Source organism: Zea mays, chromosome 7 (assembly GCF_902167145.1).
Source record: "Zea mays cultivar B73 chromosome 7, Zm-B73-REFERENCE-NAM-5.0, whole genome shotgun sequence".
Taxonomy (NCBI): Eukaryota; Viridiplantae; Streptophyta; class Magnoliopsida; order Poales; family Poaceae; genus Zea; species Zea mays.
In genome coordinates, this window is record NC_050102.1 from 137,481,170 (window position 1) to 137,502,398 (window position 21,229).

The window sequence follows — 21,229 nt, forward strand, 5'->3', positions numbered from 1 at the left end:
TCGGCAAATCACCGATACCACGGGATAAATTTCGGTGTCTATTCCTTCGAGCATTACTTATTGCCTTGCAATTGATTAGTGTTTGCTTATTGTTCTTCAAGTATTCAATCTCCGTAGTTGTCTTTCATACATTGTTTACTTATTGACACTAGTAAATTTATTCCTCTTGTTGTATTAATTAAATTTACTTAGTATTGTTGTTTTTAGTCAAAACCGTCTATTCACCCCCCCTCTAGCCGGTGTCCTAGATCCTACAGCCTCGCCCGAGCCCAGCCTCGGGCAAGGGCAGCCGACCCCGGAGGATTTACGTCTCGCCCGAGGGCCCCCTCAAGCAACGGACACACCTTCGGCTCGCCCGAGGCCCAGCCTTCGCCAAGAAGCAACCTTGGCCGAATCGCCACGCCGACCGACCGTATCGCAGGAGCATTTAATGCAAGGATGGCTTGACACCTTATCCTGACGCGCGCTTGTCAGTCGACAGAGCCGAAGTGACCGCAGTCACTTTGTCGCTCCACTGACCGACCTGACAAGAAGACAGCGCCGCCTGCGCCACTCCGACTGCTGTGCCACTCGACAGAGTGAGGCTGACAACAGCCAAGTCCGGCCTCGGGCGCCATAGGAAGCTCCGCCTCGCCCGACCCAGGGCTCAGACTCGGCCTCGGCCCCGGAAGACGACGAACTCCGCCTCGCCCGACCCAGGGGCTCGGACTCGACCTCGACCTCGGAGGAGCCTCCGCCTCGCTCGACCCAGGGCTCGGACCGACCACGTCGCAGGAGGGGCCATCATTACCCTACCCCTAGCTAGCTCTGGCTACGGGGAACAAGACCGGCGTCCCATCTGGCTCGCCCCGGCAAAGCAAATAATGATGGCGCCCCGCGTGCTCCATGACGACGGCGGCTCTCAGCCCCCTTACGGAAGCAAGGAGACGTCAGCAAGGACTCGACAGCCCCGACAGCTGTCCTTCCGCCAGGCTCCAGCGCTCCTCCGATGGCCACGACATCTCATGAACAAGGTGCCAAAACCTCTCCGGCTGACACGACGGCATGTACTTAGGGCACTAGCTCCTCTCTGCTAGACACGTTAGCACACTGCTACATCTCCCATTGTACACCTGGACCCTCTCCTTACGCCTATAAAAGGAAGGTCCAGGGCCCTCTTACAGAAGGTTGGCCACGCGGGGAAGGATGGGACGGCGCGCGCACAGGCCTCTCGCTCCCTCTAGCGCGGACGCTTGTAACCCCCTACTGCAAGCGCACCTGACCTAGGCGCGGGACAAACACGAAGGCCGCGGGTTTCCCCTTTTACGCATGTCTCCCTCCGGTTTCCCCCCCCCCCTTCGCGCTCCGTCTCGCGCCGACCCATCTGGGCTGGGGCACGCGGCGACAATTTACTCGTCGGTCCAGGGACCCCCCGGGGTCGAAACGCCGACATTTGGCGCGCCAGGTAGGGGCCCGCTGCGTGTTGACGAACAACTTCCCGTCAAGCTTCAGATGGGTAGTCTCCAGCAACCTTTCTAACCCAGGACGGTGCTCCGTTTCGGGAGTCTTGAGTTCATGTCCCTCGACGACAGCTACAACATGACACTCCTTCCCCCGCCGCGCGACAGCAACAATGGCGGCCGACAACCCGCCCGCCGGCGGCGGAATCGACGACGTCTTCCCCACGTGGCGGAAGAACAACATTCGAGTTTGTCCCGTCGCCTCCCCCGCCGACGGAGGAGGAGGCGGGGCAACCAAGGCCAAGCAGGAGGCGGCACCTCGTCGGCTGTCGAGCGAGTCGACGGCGCCGGTGCCCCAACGGGGGACACGTCGGGCATCGACCTCGCGTCTGAGACGAAGACGAGCGCCGTTTCCCCGCAACACGCCAAATCCAAGCGGACGGGCGACGCCAGCACGCTCGCAAAGGACTTGCTGGGCGTCACCCTCGTACCTGAGACGACGGTGCAGTCTGCCCCTGACGTGACTTCGTCACCGCCCGTCGACCAAGAGGTACCGACCGATTCCCATCTCGTGCCTTTTGGATTCAGCCTCGACCCACCAAGCGACCTCGCTTCGGTGGACGCTTTCATAGAGGCGAGACCAAACCCTCCGGGGTACGGTATGCGGTCACCCTGGGACCGGCTGACAGCCGTCTCGACCTATGGGCCCTCGGGTTCCGAGGAAGATGACGAGCCCGACTTTAGTTGGGATTTCTCTGGACTTGGTAACCCCAGTGCCATGCGAGACTTCATGACCGCATGCGACTACTGCCTTTCCGATTGTTCCGACGGTAGCCGCAGCTTCGGCGACGAGGACTGTGGCCCAAGTCGTGAATGTTTCCACGTCGATCTAGGGGGTCCCGGCGAAGGCAACCATCTTGGTATACCGGAAAACGATGATCCCCCTAGGCCTGCGCCTCGCGTTGACATCCTTCGGGAGCTAGCTATGGTCCCAGTCCCTGCGGGGGGTCAGGACTCACAGCTCGAGCAAATCCGCGAGATGTAGGCTAGGCTCGACGAGGGAGCAGGAACGCTTGAGCCGCTTCGCCGGGACATCGGGCAGGAATAGGCAGGCCAGCCTCCGGCCGGAGAAGCGCGTCATCTACCCCAGGGCCTCCAGCACCGCATCGCCGACGATGTCAGGGCAAGGCCGCCACCGGCTTCCAGTGGGGTCGACCAGAACCTGGCTGCAGCGGTAATACTCCTCCGCGCGATGCCGGAACCATCAACCACCGAGGGGCGGCGTATCCAGGGAGAGCTCAAGAATCTCTTGGATGATGCCGCGGTCCGACGGGCCGAAAGCTCCGCCTCCCGAAGGCAGGGGTACCCCTCGAAGCATCGCACCGCGACTTCCTGATTCATGCGGGAAGCCTCGGTCCACACCGGGCGCACGCGCAACACAGCGCCTGCGGCCCCGGGTCGCCTCGGCAACGAGCACCATCACTGCAACCGTCGAGCCCACCTCGACGAGAAGGTGCACCGAGGCTACCACCCTAGGCGTGGGGGACGCTACGACAGCGGGGAGGATCAAAGTCCCTCGCCCGAACCACCCGGGCCGCAGGCTTTCAGCCGGGCCATACGACGGGCGCCGTTCCCGACCCGGTTCCGAACCCCTACTACTATCACAAAGTACTCGGGGGAGACAAGACCGGAACTGTGGCTCGCGGACTATCGGCTGGCCTGCCACCTAGGTGCAACGGACGATGACAACCTCATCATCCGCAACCTCCCCCTGTTCCTCTTCGACACCGCTCGGGCCTGACTGGAGCATTTGCCTCTGTGGCAGATCTCCAACTAGGACGACCTGGTCCAAGCCTTCGCCGGCAACTTCCAGGGCACGTACGTGCGCCCTGGGAACTCCTGGGATCTTCGAAGCTGCCGCCAGCAGCCGGGAGAGTCTCTCCGGGACTACATCCGGCGATTCTCGAAGCAGCGCACCGAGCTGCCCAACGTCACCGACTCGAATGTCATCGGCGCGTTCCTCACCGGCACCACCTGCCGCGACCTGGTGAACAAGCTGGGTCGCAAGACCCCCACCAGGGCGAGCGAGCTGATGGACATCGCCACCAAGTTCGCCTCTGGCCAGGAGGCGGTTGAGGCCATCTTCCGGAAGGACAAGCAGCCCCAGGGCCGCCAGCCGGAAGATGTCCCCGAGGCGTCCACTCAGCGCGGCACCAAGAAGAAAGGCAAGAAGAAGTCGCACGTGAAGCGCGACGCCGCCGACGCGGACCTTGTCGCCGCCGCTGAGTACAAGAACCCTCGGAAACCCCCCGAAGGCGCCAATCTCTTCGACAAGATGCTCAAGGAGCCGTGCCCCTATCATGAGGGGCCCGTCAAGCACACCCTTGAGAAGTGCGCCATGCTTCGGCGCCACTTTCACAAGGCCAGGCCACATGCGGAGGGTGGCAGGGCCCACGACGACGATAAGAAGGAGGATCGCAAGGCGGGAGAGTTCCCCGAGGTCCACGACTGCTTCATGATCTACGGTGGGCAAGTGGCGAACGCCTCGGCTCGGCACCGCAAGCAAGAGCGTCGGGAGGTCTGCTCGGTAAAGGTGGCGGCGCCAGTCTACCTAGACTGGTCCGACAAGCCCATCACCTTCGACCAGGGCGACCACCCCGACCGCGTGCCGAGTCCGGGAAAATACCCGCTCGTTGTCGACCCTGTCATCGGCAACGTCAGGCTCACCAAGGTTCTCATGGACGGGGGCAGCAGCCTCAACATCATCTACGCCGAGACCCTCGGGCTCCTGCGGATCGATCTATCCTCGGTCCGGGCGGGCGCGGCGCCTTTCCACGGGATCATCCCCGGGAAACGCGTCCAGCCCCTCGGACAACTCGATCTACCCGTCTGCTTTGGGACTCCCTCCAACTTCCGAAGGGAAACCCTCACGTTTGAGGTGGTCGGGTTCCGAGGAACCTACCACGCAGTACTGGGGAGGCCATGCTACGCCAAGTTCATGGCCATCCCCAACTACACCTACCTCAAGCTCAAGATGTCAGGCCCCAACGGGGTCATCACCGTCGGCCCCACGTATCGACACGTATACGAATGCGACGTGGAGTGTGTGGAGTACGCCGAGGCCCTCGCCGAATCCGAGGCCCTCATCGCCGACCTGGAGAGCCTCTCCAAGAAGGCGCCAGACGTGAAGCGCCATGCCGGCAACTTCGAGCCAGCGGAGACGGTTAAGTCCGTCCCTCTCGACCCTAGCAACGACGCCTCCAAGCAGATCCGGATCGGCTCTGAGCTCGACCCCAAATAGGAAGCAGTGCTCGTCGACTTTCTCCGTGCAAACGCCGACGTTTTCACGTGGAGTCCCTCGGACATGCCCGGCATACCGAGGGATGTCGTCGAGCACTCGCTGGATATCCGAGCTGGAGCCCGACCCGTGAAGCAGCCTCTGCGCCGATTCGACAAAGAAAAGCGCAGAGCCATAGGCGAGGAGATCCACAAGCTAATGGCGGCGGGGTTCATCAAAGAGGTATTCCATCCCGAATGGCTCGCCAACCCTGTGCTTGTGAGAAAGAAAGGAGGGAAATGGCGGATGTGTGTAGACTACACTGGTCTAAACAAAGCATGTCCAAACGTTCCCTACCCTCTACCTCGCATCGATCAAATCGTGGATTCCACTGCTGGGTGCGAAACCCTGTCTTTCCTCGATTCCTACTCAGGGTATCACCAAATCAGGATGAAAGAGTCCGACCAGCTCACGACTTCTTTCATCACACCTTTCGGCATGTACTGCTATGTTACCATGTCGTTTGGTTTGAGGAATGCGGGTGCGACATACCAAAGGTGCATGAACCACGTGTTCGGTGAACACATTGGTCGAACGATCGAGGCTTACGTCGATGACATCGTAGTCAAGACAAGGAAAGCCTCCGACCTCCTTTCCGACCTTGAAGCGACATTCCGGTGTCTCAAGGCGAAAGGCATAAAACTCAATCCCGAGAAGTGCGTCTTCGGAGTGCCCCGAGGCATGCTCTTGGGGTTCATCGTCTCCGAGTGGGGCATTGAGGCCAACCCGGAGAAAATCGCGGCCATCACCAACATGGGGCCCATCAAGGACTTGAAAGACGTACAGAGGGTCACGGGATGCCTTGCGGCTCTGAGTCGTTTCATCTCGCGCCTCGACGAAAGAGGCCTGCCTCTGTACCGCCTCTTAAGAAAGGCCGAGTGCTTCACTTGGACCCCTGAGGCCGAGGAAGCCCTCGGGAACCTGAAGGCGCACCTCACGAACGCGCCCATCTTGGTGCCCCCCGCTGCCGGAGAAGCCCTCTTGATCTACGTCGCCGCTACCACTCAGGTGGTCAGCGCCGCGATCGTGGTTGAGAGACGAGAAGAGGGGCATGCATTGCCCGTATAGTGGCCAGTCTACTTCATCAGTGAGGTACTGTCTGAGACCAAGATCCGCTACCCACAAATTCAGAAGCTGCTATACGCGGTGATCCTGACGCGGCGGAAGTTGCGACACTACTTCGAGTCTCATCCAGTAACTGTGGTGTCATCCTTCCCCCTGGGGAGATCATCCAGTGCCGAGAGGTCTCGGGTAGGATTGCAAAGTGAGCAGTGGAAATCAAGGGCGAGACAATCTCGTTCGCCCCTCAGAAGGCCATCAAGTCCCAAGTCTTGGCGGACTTTGTGGCTGAATGGGTCGATACCCAACTCCCGACAGCTCCGATCCAACCGGAACTCTGGACCATGTTTTTCGACGGGTCGCTGATGAAGACAGGGGCAGGCGCGAGCCTGCTCTTCATCTCGCCCCTCGGGAAGCACCTACGCTACGTGCTACGCCTCCACTTCCTGGCGTCCAACAATGTGGCCGAGTACGAGGCTCTGGTCAACGGGTTGCGCATCGCCATCGAGCTAGGGGTCCGACGCCTCGACGCTCGCAGTGACTCGCAGCTCGTCATTGACCAAGTCATGAAGAACTCCCACTGCCACGACCCGAAGATGGAAGCCTACTGCGATGAGGTTCGGCGCCTGGAGGACAAGTTCTACGAGCTTGAGCTCAACCACATCGCCCGACGATACAATGAGACTGCGGACGAGCTGGCTAAGATAGCCTCGGGGCGGACAATGGTTCCCTCGGACGTCTTCTCCCAAGACCTGCATCAACCCTCCGTCAAGACCGACGACGCGCCCGAGCCCGAGAAGGCCTCGGCTCAGCCTGAGGCACCCTCGGCCTAGCCCGAGGCACCCTTGGCCCCTGAGGGTGAGGCACTGCGCGTCGAGGAGGAGCAGAGCGGGGTCACGCCTAATCGAAACTGGCAGACCCCGTACCTGCAATATCTCCACCGAGGAGAGCTACCCCTCGACCGAGCCAAAGCTCGGCGGTTGGCGCGGCGCGCCAAGTCGTTCGTCTTGCTGGGGGACGGGAAGGAGCTCTACCACCGCAGCCCCTCGGGCATCCTCCAGCGATGCATATCCATCGCCGAAGGCCAGGTGCTCTTACAAGAAATACACTCGGGGGCTTGTGGTCATCACGCAGCGCCTCGAGCCCTTGTTGGAAACGCCTTTCGACAAGGTTTCTACTGGCCGACCGCGGTGGCCGACGCCACTAGAATTGTCCGCACCTGCCAAGGGTGTCAATTCTATGCGAGGCAGACACACTTGCCCGCTCAGGCTCTGCAGACGATACCCATCACCTGGCCGTTTGCTGTGTGGGGTCTGGACCTCGTCAGCCCCTTGCAGAAGGCATCCGGGGGCTACACGCACCTGCTGGTCGCCATCGACAAATTTTCCAAGTGGATCGAGGTCCGACCCCTAAACAGCATCAGGTCCGAACAGGCGGTGGCGTTCTTCACCAACATCATCCATCGCTTTGGGGTCCCAAACTCCATCATCACCGACAACGACACCCAGTTCACCGGTAGAAAGTTCCTGGACTTCTGCGAGGATCATCACATCCGGGTGGACTGGGCCGCCGTGGCTCACCCCATGACGAATGGGCAAGTAGAGCGTGCCAACGGCATGATTCTGCAAGGACTCAAGCCGTGGATCTACAACGACCTCAACAAGTTCGGCAAGCGATGGATGAAGGAGCTCCCCTCGGTGGTCTGGAGTCTGAGGACAACGCCGAGCCGAGCCACAGGCTTCACACTGTTCTTTCTAGTCTATGGGGCCGAGGCCATCTTGCCCATAGACTTAGAATACGGTTCCCCGAAGACGAGGGCCTACGACGACCAAAGCAATCGAGCTAACCGAGAAGACTCACTGGACCAGCTGGAAGAAGCTCGGGACATGGCCCTACTACACTCGGCGCGGTATCAGCGGTCCCTGCGACGCTACCACGCCCGAGGGGTTTGGTCCCGAGACCTCCAGGTGGGCGACTTGGTGCTTCGGCTGCGACAAGACGCCCGAGGGCGGCACAAGCTCACGCCTCTCTGGGAAGGGCCGTTCGTCATCGCCAAAGTTCTGAAGCTCGAGACGTACAAGCTGGCCAACAGTCAAGGCGAGGTCTACAGCAACGCTTGGAACATCCGACAGCTACATCGTTTCTACCCTTAAGATGTTTTCAAGTCGTTCGTACACCTCATTCACACACAAAGTCTAACCATCAAGGAAGGGTCAGCCTTGCCTCGGCAAAGCCCGACCCTCCCTCGGGGGCTAGAAGGGGGGAACCCCCTCTGCGTCAAAATTTTCCTCGGAAAAGATCTTTTCTGCCAGAACGTCTTTCGTGCTTTTCGACTACTTCGAAAGTGGGATCCTGAAAACGACGGAGTACACATAAGCAGCCAAGGCTGACCGAGCCGAGGGACTCCTACGCCTCCGGGATACAGATACCTCACTCATCACCTTCTGCGATAAGTAACTCACGCTCGGATAAGTGATTCCGCGGACCGAACAAGTCTTCACGCTCAAAAACTCTTCTGCCAAAACGATTTTTCGGGCCTTCTCGACTATATCGATGGCAGAATCCTACGGACGAGTAAGAGTACACGTAAGCGGCAAGGCCGACCGAGCCGAGGGATTCCTACGCCTCCGGGATACGGATACCTCACTCATCACCTTCTATGAAAAGTAACTCTCGCTCGGACAAACAATTCTGTTACCGACAAATAAGTCCAGATACTCGAAACAAGGGAAAAACGCAGCTTTACAACACGACGACAGTATGTTTGGGCCTCGGCGGCCGCAGAAAACATACGCACACTACAAGATAAACCGATCCTGCAGGCTCGGACCTTGACGAAGGGGGAGCAGTAGCACCCTTGGCGTCAACCCCACCTTCGGCAAAGCCCGGCCGAGCCTCGGACGGCAACGTGGTCGGAGGATCTCCACTCCGAAGGACGACGTCAGCACCGCGTCCGGGCCGCCGCCGCCAGGGTCTTCTCCAGGAATCCGGTCCGAGCAGACAGCTCGGCCGGCCACCCCGAAGCCTCAGCCAGCTGTCCCCCGAGGACGTCAGCCCGGCTCGTGGCCTCGGCAACTCGACTCCGGTGTCGGTCCCACCAGTGGACGGCCCGGCCAGGCTCCGGCCGACGAAGTCTTCTTTTTGAGCCAACTCTGCCTCTGTCCATGCTGACACCGCTGCCTCCGGCTTCGGCTCATCGAAGAGCGGCAGAGGGTTCCTTTAACTAAGCAAGAGAAGCCTCAGGCGGCAGGGCCGACCGAGCCGAGGGACTCCTACGCCTCCGGGATACGGATACCTCACTCGTCACCTTCGCACGAGGCAACTCACACTTGGTTAAGCGGTTCAGTTAGCCGACAGGCAAGTCCTAGTGCTCGAAATGAGGAAAAAACACGGCTCCATGCTGAAAATACATACATGTTCAGGCCCCGACAGCCACAATGAACAAAACACTGGCACTCAAGGTGCCATTACAAACGGAACTCCGGTTCTGTCCCCGCGGGTACGAACAACCCCCCACATTGGAGGGCCCGCGGGGCGATAAGGCTCCGGGTGGCTCACCGCCGCTCGCTCCAGCAACAGTGACAACGACCTCCGCTCCAGGTGGCCAAACTGCAGCGGCGATGGCCTCAGGGTGGACGCCGCTGCGACAATGCCCTCGCCCGCGTCTCCGCTCGAGGGGCGAGGACAAGCTATCAAAGTCAAAGAGCCGGAGGCCCGGAGCGTGGATGGTGGCTGTGATCCCGTCGGCGACGAGGACTTCTTCAGCCGCCACCACCTCGGCGCAGACAACGGAAGCCATTTGCCCGTCGGCAGATCCCCACTCGGATCCTCCCGGACGAGCGGAGCACCGACCTTCGCGCAGAGGCGTCGTACCGGTGCAAAGGCAGGACAGCCCCAGAACACGAACGCCGCCCTAGCAGCGCGCGACGTCTTGGGCGGTCCTTCGGTGCGCGCGGCGTGACAACCACTCTTGCGGCGGGAGGGGGCACTGGGAGCCGAGCCAGGGCCAGCTGAGCCAACAAGCCCAACACGCTGAAGCTGACGACGCTCGCCGCCGACCAGCCCCGCGTTGTCGAAGTCCGACCCTCCCGCTAGGCCAGTGAGCGCCCTCTCCCTTGAATGCTGAGGGAGAAGGTGACCCACGAACCCGCGCGGGAGGTAGAGCTCTGACTCAGCCCAGCCTCCGCCCCAGCCAGGATGATGAAGATCCTTGAAGCTGAGGGCGGGACCAAGATCGCAGCTCGGCTCGCTTCTCCCCACCATCGAGCTGATGGTCACCATCTTGGGTGACCACCGGCGAGGGGATGCGGCCGAGCTGCCTGATGAAAATCCTTGAAGCCGAACGATGGCTGAAAGGTACCAACTTCCGCGAAGTTGCGTTCCTCCAACGACAAGGCGGAAGGATTGCGAGTGTTCCCCATCCAGGGGCTCGGAAGGTGGAAAGACGCGATGCATAAGGGGAGCGCAAAGACATGGTTGCCTTTCAAGGGGGTCACCCTCCTTTTAAAGGCAACTCTCCCCACTTGCGTCCTCAGCCATCGCGGGCTGAGTCTTCTCCGGCACGCTCCAAGGTCCTCCCCATACGACACGGGGGCTGGGTCCCACACGTCATGCAAGCCGGCCCAGGGCAGAAGAAGCCAAACCGCCGCGCGCGGTGCGCGCAACTGCCCAGCGGTTACGAGCATTCCTCCACTTTTGCCCAGACCAGCGGGTGAAAGGGCGGACCGCCATGCAGGCGGCATGCAACCGCACCAAGGGGGCGCGCCCTTTCGACTTCGACGCGTCCAGCATGGAGGCCCAGGCCCACACGTCATGTAACCGGCGCGCCAGTTGCTACGTGCAAAAAACTCCACCGCCACTCGCGCCACTACCGTGCCTCCTCGACTGCGGTACCAGTACCGCGACTCGAGGCAACCCTGCGCATGACCCAGCAGTGCCAACCAGGCCCATCGGTCACGGGCCAGTCAGCCGCGGGAGAAGGCGCGACGGTCGATACGGCCAGAAATGGGCCGACAGTAATGGCGGTGGCAGGCGGGCGGAAGCAGCGGTCAAGTCGTCAGCCAAGCTCACGTCCCCTCCTGGGACAGCGAGAGAACCCTCTCCCACGACGTGAAGACGGCGCGCCCGTGTTCCGTTCCTCGAACGGCTCGCACACGCGCAACGGCTGCCCCGCGAACCACTCGTCCCATCACATTAACTCCGCGGCAGGACAGGCGGCACCTTTGGCAGGCAAAGCAGGCGACGCTTCACCTCCACCATAATGATCGCGTCAAAAAAGGTGTGCCACGTCATTCGATTTCGTATCCTTTTCCTTTTCCTCTTTCTCTCTCTTACAACAGGGACCGGGAAAGGGGATACCCCGAAAGGGATCCTTCTCCATGAAGGAAACGGGCCCTGAGCCCCCCTACTGATCAGAGGTTCGAAGGCTGGCCCCTCGGAGGGGTTCAACAGCCGCCTCAGAGCGCTTGGGCTCCGCGCCCACTACTGGTCAGAGGTTCGAAGGCCGGCCCCTCGGAAGGGTTCAACGGCCGCCTTAGGCCACTCGGGCTCAGTGCCCACTACTGATCAGGGGTTCGTAGGCTAGCCCTCGAAGGGTTCACAGCCGCCTCAGACGCAGAGCGAGGGATGACCCTGGGTACGTTCGATACATAACCAAGGCTCGGGCTATGCTCCCGAGGTACCCTAGGACATTTCCGAGACCAACGGGAACGATTTTGTAACGGAATCCCATCAGAGGGAGGCATCGAGCCCTCGGATCCCGTCAAAAAGGGACCGGGTCCAGCAAATCACCCGCAGGTACTTTTGGAGCGCGCCTCCGGGCCACTAGCCGACCCCTAACAAATGGGGCACAGGTGTCCACTCGGATTACCCGTTAGCAGCTCACTGGAGACACCATGTTCGGCGCCCTCCGAGGGCAACATGGCGCTTCCCCCCCCTCCTCCTTGCGGAAAGGCGACGCAGGGGCGTATGTAAAAAAGTCGAATATGTCCTTGACCGTCCTCTCGCTCTGTGTGGAGACTCGGGGGCTGCTCTCGCGAACCCGGCTCCGGCCAAACCGTTGACAGCGTCAACATACCAGCCCGAAAACTTGGAACTCGACTGAGCACCCGGGCTACGGCCAGCTCGCATGAGGGAACAACCAGACCGGCCGAAGCATCATGAAACACATTAAGACCTCGAAGGAGTCAATGAGAGCACCTAGAGGGGGGTGAATAGGTGATCCTGTGAAACTTTAAACTTAAGCCACAAAAACTTGGTTAGACGTTAGCACAATAATCGCCAAGTGGCTAGAGAGGAGTCTCAACAAAACACAATAACCACGAAGATATCAATCACAGAGATGGCACAGTGGTTATCCCGTGGTTCGGCCAAGACCAACGCTTGCCTACTCCACGTTGTGGCGTCCCAACGGACGAGGGTTGCAATCGACCCCTCTCAAGCGGTCCAAAGACACACTTGAATACCATGGTGTTTTGCTTTGCTTTTCTTAATCCCGTTCGCGAGGAATCTCCACAACTTGGAGTCTCTCGCCCTTACAAAGATGTTCACAAAGAAGCACGGAGTAAGGGAGGGATTAGCAACTCACACAAGACACAAAGATCACAGCAAACACGCACACACAAGACCCAGACTTAAGCTCAAAAGACTAGCACACTAGAACGGAGCTCAAATCACTAGAATGTCGAACAAGTGCGCAAGAATGGAGTGTGAGTGATCAAGAGTGCTCAAGGAATGCTTGGTTATCTTCTCCATGCGCCAAGGGGTCCCTTTTATAGCCCCAAGGCAGCTAGGAGCCATTGAGAGCATTGTTGGAAGGCAAATCTTGCCTTCTGTCGCCTGGCGCACCGGACAGTCCGGTGCACCACCGGACACTGTCCGGTGCGGATCTCTTTCCTTATTTGGCGAAGCCGACCGTTGGCGCCTGGGAGCCGTTGGCGCACCGGACACTGTCCGGTGCACCCTCCCGACTGTTGGCTTGGCCACGTGTCTCGCGCGGATCGCGCGGCCGACCGTTGGCCCGGCCGACCGTTGGCTCACCGGACAGTCCGGTGAATTTTAGCCGTACGCCGTTAATCAACTCCCGAGAGCGACGAGTTCGCCAGAGCCAGTCTGGCACACCGGACACTGTCCGGTGCACCACCGGACAGTCCGGTGCACCCAGGCTGCGCTGACCTTGGCTGAACTTAGCCATCTCTTCTCCAATTCGATTTTTCTTGTTTCCAGCACTTAGACACAATACATTAGTCCATAAAACAATGTACTAAGTCTAGAAACATACCTTTTGACATGATTTGCACTTTGTCCACCACTTTGCATAGATTAACACAAAAGCACTTGTGTTGACACTCAATCACCAAAATACTTAGAAATGGCCCAAGGGCACATTTCCCTTTCAATCTCCCCCTTTTTGGTGATTTATGCCAACACAACATAAAGCAACTAGAACAAGTGCAATATCAATGCAAATGAAGACTCAAGGTAGTTTTAAATCATATTTGGCATATATGGATCACTCTTTGCCACCACTTGGTTTGTTTTTGCAAATCAAACTCAAATTTCTATCTCTAAGTCAAACACACATATTAAGACATAAAGAGAGTCATTCCAAGAGAAATTGATTCAAGGTTTCAAAAAACTCCCCTTTTCCCATAATCAACACTTCTCCCCACAAGAAGCCACTTTTGACAATAAAAGAGTTTTGACAAACCAAAAGCTCTATTCTACTATTTTCAAAAACTCTCAAGTGGTAGCTGATCCATTTATTGCTTTGGCCTTTATTTTCTCCCCCTTTGGCATCAAGCACCAAAACGGGATCAATCTTGGCCCTAGAACCCCATTGCCTCACCAAAATCTTCAATAAGAATACAAAGGCAATAAGAGTACGTGAGATGAACTTGGAATAAGTTACCCTCTCATCGGAGTGCAGTGGAAGTCTTTCATGGTCCAAGTTCACCTTTTCCCTTTCAAACCTCCTTTGAGACTAAAACAAGCAAACTCAAGCATATGGTTAGTCTCAAAGGGTCAAGTTGTAACACATCTCCCCCTAAATTTGTGCATCACTTGCAAAGGACTTGTGAGGTCCGGGGAGAGTTTGTACAACTTGAGCACCACAAGTCAGCAACAAAATGCATAAGGAACATGATCAAAGGCATAAACACATGTATGCTATAAATCAATCCAAGTTCCACAAATCTAGGACATTTAGCTCACTACGCAGCCTGCAAAAGGTCTTCTCATCTAAAGGCTTGGTAAAGATATCGGCTAGCTGGTTCTCGGTGCTAACATGAAACACTTTGATATCTCCCTTTTGCTGGTGGTCTCTCAGAAAGTGATGTCGGATGTCAATGTGCTTTGTGCGGCTGTGCTCAACAGGATTTTTCGCTATTCGGATAGCACTCTCATTATCACATAGGAGTGGGACTTTGCTCAGATTGTAGCCAAAGTCCCGGAGGGTTTGCCTCATCCAAAGTAGTTGCGCGCAACACTGTCATGCGGCAACGTACTCGGCCTCAGCGGTGGATAGGACAACAGAAGTTTGTTTCTTAGAGTTCCATGACACCAGGGACCTTCCTAAGAATTGGCACGTCCCCGATGTACTCTTCCTATCGACCTTACATCCAGCATAGTCAGAATCCGAATATCCAATCAAGTCAAAGTTAGACCCCTTTGGATACCAGATCCCGAAGCAAGGAGTAGCGACTAAATATCTAAGAATTCGCTTCACAGCCACTAAGTGACATTCCCTTGGATCGGACTGAAATCTAGCACATATGCATACGCTAAGCATAATATCCGGTCTACTTGCACACAAATAAAGTAAAGACCCTATCATAGACCGATATGCCTTTTGATCAATAGACTTACCTCCTTTGTTGAGGTCGGTGTGTCCGTCGGTTCCCATCGGAGTCTTTGCGGGCTTGGCGTCCTTCATCCCAAACCGCTTTAGCAAGTCTTGTGTGTACTTCGTTTGGGAGATGAAGGTGCCATCCTTGAGTTGCTTCACTTGGAACCCAAGGAAGTAGTTCAACTCGCCCATCATCGACATCTCGAATTTCTGCGTCATCACCCTGCTAAACTCTTCACAAGACTTTTGATTAGTAGAACCAAATATTATGTCATCGACATAAATTTGGCACACAAAGAGATCACCATCGCAAGTTTTAGTGAAAAGAGTTGGATCGGCTTTCCCAACTTTGAAAGCATTAGCAATTAAAAAGTCTCTAAGGCATTCATACCATGCTCTTGGGGCTTGCTTAAGTCCATAGAGCGCCTTAGAGAGCTTACACACGTGGTCGGGGTACCGTTCATCCTCGAAGCCAGGGGGTTGTTCTACGTACACCTCCTCCTTGATTGGCCCGTTGAGGAAAGCGCTCTTCACATCCATTTGGAACAACCTGAAAGAATGGTGAGCGACATATGCTAGCAAGATACGAATGGACTCTAGCCTAGCCACAGGAGCAAAAGTCTCCTCAAAGTCCAAACCTGCGACTTGGGCATAACCTTTTGCCACAAGTCGTGCCTTGTTCCTTGTCACCACCCTGTGTTCGTCTTGTTTGTTGCGGAACACCCACTTGGTTCCCACAACATTTTGCTTGGGACGAGGCACCAGTGTCCAAACTTCATTTCTTTTGAAGTTGTTGAGCTCCTCCTGCATGGCCAACACCCAGTCCGGATCTAGCAAGGCCTCTTCTACCCTGAAAGGCTCAATAGAAGAGACAAAGGAGTAATGCTCACAAAAATTAACTAATCGCAATCGAGTAGTCACTCCCTTGCTAATGTCACCCAAAATTTGGTCGACGGGATGATCCCTTTGAATCATCGCTCGGACTTGAGTTGGAGGTGCCGGTTGCGCTTCTTCCTCCATTACAAGATCATCTTGTGCTCCCCTTGATCACATGCCTCTTGTTCATCATCTTGAGTTGGGGGTTGCACCTTTGTTGAGGAAGAAGGTTGATCTCGCTCATCTTGTTCCTGTGGCCGCACATCTCCAATCGCCATGGTGCGTATTGCGGTCGTTGGAACTTCTTCTTCATCTACTTCATCAAAATCAACAACTTGCTCTCTTGGAGAGCCATTAGTCTCATCAAATACAACGTCGCTAGAGACTTCAACCAAACCCGATGATTTGTTGAATACTCTATACGCCTTTGTATTTGAGTCATAACCTAATAAAAACCCTTCTACAGCTTTGGGAGCAAATTTAGAGTTCCTACCCTTCTTCACTAGAATGTAGCATTTACTCCCAAAAACTAGAAAATACGAAACATTGGGTTTGTTACCGGTTAGTATCTCATATGACGTCTTCTTGAGGAGGCGATGAAGGTAGACCCTATTGATGGCGTGGCAAGCCGTGTTCACGGCTTCCGACCAAAAGCGCTCGGGGGTCTTGAACTCTCCAAGCATCGTCCTCGCCATGTCAATAAGCGTCCTATTCTTCCTCTCTACCACACCATTTTGCTATGGTGTGTAGGGAGCGGAGAACTCGTGCTTGATCCCTTCCTCCTCAAGGTATTCCTCTACTTGAAGGTTCTTGAACTCGGACCCATTGTCGCTCCTTATCTTTTTCACCTTGAGCTCAAACTCGTTTTGAGCTCTCATTAGGAAGCGCTTGAGGGTCCCTTGGGTTTCAGATTTATCCTGCAAAAAGAATACCCAAATGAAGCGGGAAAAATCATCAACTATAACAAGACCATACTTACTTCCTCCTATACTTAGATAGGCGACGGGTCCGAAGAGGTCCATATGAAGCATCTCCAAGGGTCTTGATGTGGTCATCACATTTTTGGTGTGATGAGAGCCTCCCACCTGTTTGCCTGCTTGACAAGCTGCACAAGGTCTATCTTTTTCGAATTGCACATTAGTTAAACCTATCACGTGTTCTCCCTTTAGAAGCTTGTGAAGGTTCTTCATCCCCACATGTGCTAAGCGGCGATGCCACAGCCAGCCCATGCTAGTCTTAGCAATTAAGCATGCATCTAGACCGACCTCCTCTTTTGCAAAATCAACTAAGTAAAGTTTGTCGTCTAATACACCCTTAAAGGCTAATGAACCATCACTTCTTCTAAAGACAGACACATCTACATTAGTGAATAAACAGTTATATCCCATATTGCATAATTGACTAACAGATAGCAAATTATATCCAAGAGACTCAACTAAGAACACGTTAGAAATAGAGTGCTCATTTGAGATTGCAATTTTGCCTAAGCCTTTCACCTTGCCTTGATTCCCATCACCGAATATGATTGAATCTTGGGGATCCTTGTTCTTGACGTAGGAGGTGAACATCTTCTTCTCCCCCGTCATGTGGTTTGTGCATCCGCTGTCGATAATCCAGCTTGAACCCCCGGATGCATAAACCTGCAAGGCAAATTTAGATTTGGGTTTTAGGTACCCAACTCTTGTTGGGTCCTACAAGGTTAGTCACAATGGTTTTAGGGACCCAAATGCAAGTTTTATCTCCCTTGCATCTTGCCCCTAATTTCCTAGCAATTACCTTCCTATCCTTTCTACAAATGGCAAATGAAGCATTGCAAGCATGATATATTGTAGAAGATTCATTAATTTTCCTAGGAACATTAATACCATTTCTCCTAGGCCTATGAACAAAATATCTCCTAGACAAATCTCTACCATGCATATAGGAAGAACTAGAAGCAAACATGGCATGAGAGTCAAAAGCATTATAATCATTACAACCCCTATACGACTGTCTTCTATCATGGTACATAAACGCATGGTTCTTTTTAGCACTACTAGCCATAAGAGCCTTCCCTTTCTCCTTGGTGGAGGTGGAAGCCTTATGGCTTGTTAAGTCATTGGCTTCCCTCTTGAAGCCAAGTCCATCCTTAATTGAGGGGTGTCTACCAATCGTATAGGCATCCCTTGCAAATTTAAGCTTGTCAAATTCATTCTTGCTAGTCTTAAGTTGGGCATTAAGACTAGCCAATTCATCATTCAACTTGGAAATTGAAACTAGGTGATCACTACAAGCATCAATGTCAAAATCTTTACACCTCTTGCAAATCATAACATGTTCTACACAAGAGTTAGATTTACTAGCTATCTCTAACTTAGCATTCAAACCATCATTCATGCTCCTTAAGCTAGAAATTGTCTCATGGCAAGAAGATAGTTCACAAGAAAGCATTTCATTTCTTTTAACTTCTAAAGCATAAGATTTTTGTGCCTCTACAAATTTGTCATGTTCTTCATATAAAAGGTCTTCTTGTTTCTCTAAGAGTCTATCCTTTTCATTCAAGGCATCAATCAATTCATTGATCTTATCTATTTTAGTTCTATCCAATCCTTTGAACAAACTAGAGTAATCTATTTCTTCATCACTAGACTCATCATCACTAGAAGAATCATAAGTAGTACTGTGTCGAGTACATACCTTCTTCTCCCTTGCCATGAGGCATGTGTGACGCTCATTGGGGAAGAGGGATGGCTTGTTGAAGGCAGTGGCGGCGAGTCCTTCATTTTCGGAGTCGAATGACGAACAATCCGAGTCCCACTCCTTACCAAGGTGTGCCTCGCCCTTAGCCTTCTTGTATGCCTTCTTTTTCTCCCTCTTGCTCCCTTATTCCTGGTCACTTTCATTATCGGGACAGTTAGCAATAAAATGACCAATCTTACCACATTTGAAGCATGAGCGCTTCCCCTTTGTTTTGGTCTTGCTTGGCTGTCCCTTGCGACCCTTTAGCGCTGTCTTGAAGCGCTTGATGATGAGGGCCATCTCTTCATCATTGAGCCCGGCCGCCTCAACTTGCGCCACCTTGCTAGGTAGCGCCTCCTTGCTCCTAGTTGCCTTGAGAGCAATGGGTTGAGGCTCATGGATTGGACCGTTCAACGCGTCATCCACGTACCTCGCCTCCTTGATCATCATTCGCCCGCTTACGAATTTTCCAAGGACTTCTTCGGGCGACATCTTGGTGTACCTAGGATTTTCACGAATATTGTTCACCAAATGTGGATCAAGTACAGTAAAGGACCTTAGCATTAGGCGGACGACGTCGTGGTCCGTCCATCGCGTGCTTTCGTAGCTCCTTATTTTGTTGATAAGGGTCTTGAGTCGGTTGTATGTTTGGGTTGGCTCCTCGCCCCTTATCATCGCGAATCTTCCAAGCTCTCCCTCCACCAACTCCATCTTGGTGAGTAAGGTGATGTCGTTCCCCTCATGAGAGATCTTGAGGGTGTCCCAGATCTGCTTGGCATTGTCCAAGCCGCTCACCTTATGATACTCGTCCCTGCACAAAGAGGCTAACAACACAGTAGTAGCTTGTGCATTTCTATGAATCTGTTCATTTATAAACATAGGACTATCCGAGCTATCAAATTTCATTCCACTTTCCACAATCTCCCATATGCTCGGATGGAGAGAGAACAGGTGACTACGCATTTTGTGGCTCCAAAATCCGTAGTCCTCTCCATCAAAGTGAGGAGGTTTGCCAAGTGGAATGGAGAGCAAATGAGCATTTGTACTTTGCGGAATACGAGAGTAGTCAAAAGAAAAGTTCGAATTAACCGTCTTTCTTTTGTCGTAGTCGTTGTCGTCGTTGTCCTTTTGGGAAGAAGTGGGTTCATCGCTGTCGTCGTAGTAGACGATCTCCTTGATGTGCCTTGTCTTCTTCTTCTTCCCATCTTTGCGTTTGTGGCCCGAGCCCGAGTCAGTAGGCTTGTCATCCTTGGGCTCGTTGACGAAGGACTCCTTTTCCTTATCATTGATCACGATTCCCTTCCCCTTAGGATCCATCTCTTCGGGCGGTTAGTCCCTTTCTTGAAGAGAACGGCTCTGATACCAATTGAGAGCACCTAGAGGGGGGTGAATAGGTGATCCTGTGAAACTTTAAACTTAAGCCACAAAAACTTGGTTAGACGTTAGCACAATAATCGCCAAGTGGCTAGAGAGGAGTCTCAACAAAACACAATAACCACGAAGATATCAATCACAGAGATGGCATAGTGGTTATCCCGTGGTTCGGCCAAGACCAACGCTTGCCTACTCCACGTTGTGACGTCCCAACGGACGAGGGTTGCAATCTACCCCTCTCAAGCGGTCCAAAGACCCACTTGAATACCACGGTGTTTTGCTTTGCTTTTCTTAATCCCGTTCGCGAGGAATCTCCACAACTTGGTGTCTCTCGCCCTTACAAAGATGTTCACAAAGAAGCACGGAGTAAGGGAGGGATTAGCAACTCACACAAGACACAAAGATCACAGCAAACACGCACACACAAGACCCAGACTTAAGCTCAAAAGACTAGCACACTAGAACGGAGCTCAAATCACTAGAATGTCGAACAAGTGCGCAAGAATGGAGTGTGAGTGATCAAGAGTGCTCAAGGAATGCTTGGTTATCTTCTCCATGCGCTAAGGTGTCCCTTTTATAGCCCCAAGGCAGCTAGGAGTCGTTGAGAGCATTGTTGGAAGGCAAATCTTGCCTTCTGTCGCCTGGCGCACCGGACAGTCTGGTGCACCACCGGACACTGTCCGGTGCGGATCTCTTTCCTTATTTGGCGAAGCCAACCGTTGGCGCCTGGGAGCCGTTGGCGCACCGGACACTGTCCGGTGCCCCCTCCCGACCGTTGGCTTGGCCACGTGTCTCGCACGGATCGCGCGGCCGACCGTTGGCTCACCGGACAGTCCGGTGCACCACCGGACAGTCCGGTGAATTTTAGCCGTACGCCGCTAATCAACTCCCGAGAGCGACGAGTTCGCCAGAGCCAGTCTGGCACACCGGACACTGTCCGGTGCACCACCGGACAGTCCGGTGCACCCAGACTGCGCTGACCTTGGCTGAACTTAGCCATCTCTTCTCCAATTCGATTTTTCCTGTTTCCAGCACTTAGACACAATACATTAGTCCATAAAACAATGTACTAAGTCTAGAAACATACCTTTTGACATGATTTGCACTTTGTCCACCACTTTGCATAGATTAACACAAAAGCACTTGTGTTGACACTCAATCACCAAAATACTTAGAAATGGCCCAAGGGCACATTTCCCTTTCAGTCAAACCACTCCTCCGAGGCCTCGGGGGCTACACCCGGCGGGTGTGCTCGCGCGCACCCACCGGAACAAAACGCAACCAAGAAAGGTCGGTCCCCTTGAAAAAAGTGCGACAAAAGCCTCCAAGCGAGTATTAACACTCCCTTCGAGGCTTGGGGGCTACTGTCGGGGACCATAATTAGGGGTACCCCCAAGACTCCTAATCTCAGCTAGTAACCCCTATCAGCACAAAGATGCAAAGGCCTGATGGGTGCGATTAAGTCAAGGCTCGGTCCACTCAAGGGACACGATCTCGCCTCGCCCAAACCAAGCCTCGGGCAAGGGCAGCCGACCCCGGAGGATTTACGTCTCGCCCGAGGGCCCCCTCAAGCAACGAACA